Raw genomic sequence first — 6,301 nt, 5'->3', positions numbered from 1 at the left:
CTTGGACCCACTAGATAGTAATCTAGGAACCACAAGTTTCAAATGAAAAGGATGGACGCCACAAGTATAAAAAATATTTGATAAGTCGATAAAAGTCACAAAGGACTTGAGAAAAGAGATAATCTCACTTGAATTAATAATCTAATTGTGTGTTTACAAAGAAAAGGACTAGCCTATTTATAAGAAATGAAGGGATATGGCCGAATGGATACATGGTGATTCGGCCAGCCCTTGTGTCCTTTTAAAAATACATAATGATTTGAATAATTATCTAAAAGCATTGGTGAAGTTTCGGTTAGGTTGGAGAATCATGAGCTTTGGCCGAATAGTGTTTAAATCCCTTCAAGTTGGCGCCCAAATGAAACAACACATGTCTTGGCTGAATGGTGAAGTCGTTTGATGTTTAACGCACCTAAAGAGCCCACATGCTTGCACACACCTCGCTGGTCATATGATATGAACATGGATCCTTAGAAAGCTTATGGTGCAACCTTGAACATGTGATGAGTTGTGGGAAGCTGATGAGTGTTTAGAATCGCTAATATTTGCTCGTTATTTCTTCGATCTTGTGGATTTATTGCTGCTGATTTGGTTGTGTTATGCTTATTTTCGTGCAGGGTCTTACTTTCCAGAATTAGTGATTAAACGGGCGCATTCTACAATTTTTTTTATTTGGTCACGACTAGAGACATGGGCTCGACTCTGGGCACAACACGGCCTGACGTGGCAGTTTATAGAGGGTCTAGTCAGCAACGGTTTCTAGAAGATCTACTCAGCGCGCCTTCTGGAAGATGGACGAGCAGAGTTGCATTAGGAGACTTGTTTAGAGTTTGAATTTAGAAAAAAAACAATTATCTTTAGGATTATTTTATTTTAATTTCTTTGTTTATCCTTAGGCTTTGAGAGGCTATAAATACCCTCTTGGGGTAAGCCTAAACACACAACTCAAATTACAATCTTCTTTTTCTTTCTAGTTTTTTTTTAAAGCTTTCTCTTTTATTTTATTTTTCAAGTTTTCATTTTTCTTTTATTTTCAAGTTTTCATTTTTCTTTTATTTTCAAGCTTTGTTTTTAAATATGTTAATTATGACTTTTGTCATGCTTAGCTAAATTTTTCATAAGCTGAGAACTGAAGCGATGACTCAATTCCAACGAGAGAATTGAAACATACACTTAATATCTTCGGAATATCTCTCTCAATCTCTGCGCTTATTTTTCAAAATCAAAACAGTTTTCAAAATCAAAGATAGACTTTGGTCAAGATTGTTGTTGCGATTAAATGTGTGGGAGGAAGATTCGGCTTATAGAAAGCACATTCGACTTCCTGGGAACACACTTGGCGAGATAGCTTCGCCAGGAGGGAATTGAGATCGGAATTGATGATTATAGAAGCAACAATCCGATTCGGTCGCCACGAACTTAAACGGTAATTGATCTACGGCAATCAATGTTGATTAGATCAGTTTCCGAAGCCGGAATCAAAGATTGCCTTGGGTATTTGGTATACAAAATAGAGTCACGGGGATTGCCCTTGTAGACAAAGTAACCGACGTAAATCCCGAAGGAAAAATCTAATTCGATGATCTAAAGGAAATTGAGTCAAAGCGAAGCTTGAGGCTGTTTTTACCATATCCACTTTATTCTCTTATTTTTTACTTGCATCATTTAGAGCGAGCGATTACCCCTCCAACCTACACCGTAGGTTCGTCCCTGCATAAAAGATAATATGTTAATTAAAGATGTTTACAAGACTTCTATAGATTTACAAGTCAACCAAAAAAATGAATCATGAGCTTGGAGCGCCTTGAAAAGAGGAAACATCAGTATAGAAAGTAATAAAGTGACACCACAATGCATCGCATCTTTTGGGGTGCCTCATAAGGCTTCGTATTTTCGGTTTTTTTAATCCCAATTAGTTTAGAATGTTCTCAATTGATCTTGAAACTCCAAAATAGCTTTGAAATACTTAGGAAATATTCGAGGAACAAATTATATATTACTAAATTTCTACTCTAATATAGGATGAAGCAAATACTAAATAAAAACATAAAAATGCAGGACGATTGAAACTATACAAAAAAATGAAATGTGATTATAATTTCTTTCTGAATTTGTTTTATATGATAAAAATGATATATGATATGCACTTGTTATATCATCTTGATAAAAATAAATAATTCGATAACACTCTGACCATCATATTAGATTATTTGTATAATAAATAAAAATGAATATATTATTTGTATGTGATAGGATAGGGATAAGATTTTAGAATGTAACTGGTTACTACGCATTAATAACCTACTTGATGATAAACGTAAAGGTTGAAAATATTTTGAAATCTAAATCTTAATTTAAGTTACCAAATTTATTTAGACAGTGTTGTGGGAAACCATTGCCCTAATAAATATTCTTATATGCAGTGAAAAAATCAATATTAATCGTTTCTATAAATTTAACGTTACTATCCTTGTTCGCAAATTAACTATAAATTTAATAATGATCTCTTAAAAGGATGCAAACAATCAAAGAAATAGAAATGCACAAAGTCAAGCAAAAAGCATGAAGAATTTCATAGCCCTTCCAATTCTTTGTAGTCTTCTTTTTTCTTTTAATATTCTCTTCTTCTAAAGGTATTTTGTTCTCATTCTACAATTATTCATACATAAATTAAGATCTCATATCTAATTGTATTATTTGATTTGTGGTATTGTTGATGGAAAAGGGGAGATCAAGTTTTGCCCTACCACAATGACTTTAGCAGGAGCATACGAACCCCAATGTAAAATTTGACTGTTTTGAAGCTATTAATGGAAAGTATGGAGCAAGGGTAATGACGTAGAGGTGTTCTTGTCAACCATTACCAGCTAACCATCATCTCTGCCAGTGTTATATTGTTTGTCAATAATTCTAATGTTCTTTCTTTCAACCACTTGTAGTTGTTTCACTTACGCTCTGATTGCCTCTATAAAATAATTAGGAATATTTAAAAACCTTCATACTTGTTTCAGTTATCAATCATAAATTTTCGTTGATAAATGATCTATTGACTAATTAATTTAGATTGACTGTTGCAAAGTCTTATTATATGACGATCCTTTTAATCACATTTTCTCCATTCACAACAAAAAGATTTGAACCTTGACGAATTAATAGGACAATATCAATCTTTAATATTATCCCAATTCACAGCTTTATCTTCTATACCTATATTCAATTATTAAATCGTCAACCTAGCACCTTAGCAATATTAGTTCATAATGTAATTTAAATCAACAAAACACATATAATTAAACATAATGAATAACAAAATAAAAATATAAAATTGAAGAGTAAAACAAGATTTATTTAATTATAGATTTGTCTCCTCCCATACTTAATTTGAGGAATAATTAGAGAACAGATTGAATCGATATTAGTCTTTAGTTAAACACTCTTGCTAAGAGGAGCAAAATTGAAACAAAAACAAAGAAAAAAAGTCTCAAACACTTTATATGAATAGAACAAACAAACATATATTCAGGTACATAACAAAGATTGAACTATAATGGGTAAGAGTTTAATTTTGAAAAAAAATAGGGTCTCTAAAATTGATTGAACCATAAATTTAAAGCAATTATTGTTTAAATTCACTAAATTTAAAATTGAAGTATCTTAGAGAGTAATTAAAAAAAATTGAAGGTCGATACATAATTTCATTTTTGAAATTGAAAGTGTATTAAAAACTAATTAAACTAGTAAATTTTGAGAGGTTCCAGGGCTTAATTATAATAATTTTAGAAATATTACTGAGCTAAAAACAAATAAACTACCAAAGTTTGGGAGCGGCAGATTCCCCCTCCTACCTACACCGTAGATTCATCGTTGCATAGATGATAATGGGTTAGTTAAATATGTTTACAAGACTTCCCTAGAGTTACAAGTCAGCTAAAAACTGAATCATGAGCTTGGAGTGCGTCGAAAAGAGGAAACATCAGTATTGCATGTCACAAAGTGACACCACAATGCATGGCATCCTTTGGAGTGCCTTATAAGGCTTCGTATTTTCGTCTTTTTTTTTAATCCGAAGTAGTCTTGAATGTTCTCAAGTGCTCTTGAAACTCCCAAATAGCTTAGAAATACCTAGGAAATATTTGGGGAATAAATTATTCATTACTAAATTACTATTCCAATATAAAATGAAGCAAATACTAAATAAAAACATAAAAATTATAACACCCCGAAATTCATTCTACAAGTTTTGTCTAAATAAATCAGATTTCAGAATTGGTAATTTTTTAATTTAGGATTTATTTGGAAGAATATTTGGTTAGGGTTGTTAAGTGGTTAATCCGGTTGATAATAATTGAATTAAAAAATCTAATTAGTTAAAATATTTTAAATTTTAACTGTTAAAACACGTGTAAAAATACCTCATTTTTTTATTACTTGAAAAATACTTAGTACAATGCCATATTTATACACTTCAATTACAACAGTTGGTTTACTAACTAATTCCTAACTAACTACTAACCAACTAACAAACTTTCTAAAACTACTTCTTAACTTTTCAACACTCCCCCTCAAGTTGGTAGTCTAAAGATATCATTGACTCCCAACTTGGAAATTAAATATTCATGTTGTTGTGTTCCCAAAGCCTTGGTCAAAACGTCTGCTAACAAATTTGCTGATGAAATGACAATCTATTTCAATATGTTTTGTTCTATCATGAAATAATGGATTTGCTACAATTTTTAATGTTGCCTTACTATCACAATAAAGTCTAGCTGGTTGCAGATCCTTGACACCCAATTCCATTAACAAACCTCTTAACCATACAATTTCAGCTGCCACCATTGTCATACTTTTGTACTCTGCCTCTTGATGATCTTTCTATGGTATTATGCTTCTTTGACTTCCAGGAAACCAAAGAATTTCCGAGTTTAACACTGAAACCAGTAACTGATCTCCTTGTCATCAAACAAGCTGCCCAATCAGCATCACAAAAGGCTGTTAGCTGACATTGTTCTGCAGAGGACAATAAAATTCCTTTAGCAGGATTCTTCTTTATATATTTAACGACTCAAAGGGTTGCTTCTAAATGTGATCTTTTGGGTTGCTGCATAAATTGACTCAGATGATGTACCACATAAGTAATATCTAGTCTTGTGTGAGTAAGATAGATTAATCTTCCTATCAACCTCTGGAAGACTTCCTTTTCACTCTGCAACATTTCATCATCTATCTTCTTCTCACAATTTTCCATCAATTTAGAATCATAACCAGCAAGTAAATTTGACATTTGTTCCATAGGAGTACAAACAGGTTTAGCCCCTCCTAATCATGTTTCTTCAATGAGCTCTAGTGCATACTTCCTTTAGTTTAATAAAATCCCTTCACTAGATCTAAGTATTTCAAAGCCAAGAAAATACTTAAGTTTTCCTAAATCCTTCATTCTGAAATTAGCATGCAAAATTCCTTTTAATTCTTCTACCATTGCAGCATCATTGCCTGTAATCAATAAATCGTCAACATATATAAGCATGATCAATATGTTTGTTCCTTCTCTTTTTGTAAAAAGTGAGTAATCAAACTTACTTTGAATGTATCCCCTAGCTACAGAATCCCTGAGGTAGTTGCATGTAAACTTCCTCAACTAAATTTTCCTGAAGAAATGCATTGTACACATCCATTTGAAGCAAAGACCATTGTTGCAAAGAAGCCAGTGCTAAAATAGTTCGTACTGTAACAAGTTTAGCAACAGATGAGAAAGTCTCAACATAATCCACCCCATCTCGCTGATTGTAACCTTTCGCAACCAAACGCGCCTTGTAGCGCTCAACCTCACCATTAGAGCGAAACTTGACCTTATACACCCATTTGCATCCAATGGGAACCTTCCCTTATGGAAAGGAACTACACACCAAGTATTGTTTGACTCTAATGCTTGAATCTCCTCTTGCATGGCCTTAATCCATAAAGGATCTTGAATGGAATCATTATAACTACTAGGTTCAATGATAAAAGTAGAAGAAATGAAAGATTCAGTGCGAAAAGGAAGATGAGAATATGAAATATTAATCGAAATGGGGTAAGGGCTAGAGGTGGATGATTGGCAGGAAACATACACATTCAACCAAAGAGGAGGATTGGATACCCTAGAAGACCTCCCAATAACTTGATCAACTAGAACACCAACATTAGAAGAATGAGAAGAAACTAATAGGGGGCACTGGAACAAAAACATTAGGACAAGGACCATTAAAGAAAACCAGATTGAGACTGTTGAGAAGACAAATTAGGATGACTATCACGACCAGAA

Source organism: Hibiscus syriacus, unplaced genomic scaffold, assembly GCF_006381635.1.
Source record: "Hibiscus syriacus cultivar Baekdansim isolate YM2019G1 unplaced genomic scaffold, ASM638163v2 tig00110007_pilon, whole genome shotgun sequence".
Taxonomy (NCBI): Eukaryota; Viridiplantae; Streptophyta; class Magnoliopsida; order Malvales; family Malvaceae; genus Hibiscus; species Hibiscus syriacus.
This window is presented reverse-complemented; position numbering follows the sequence as displayed.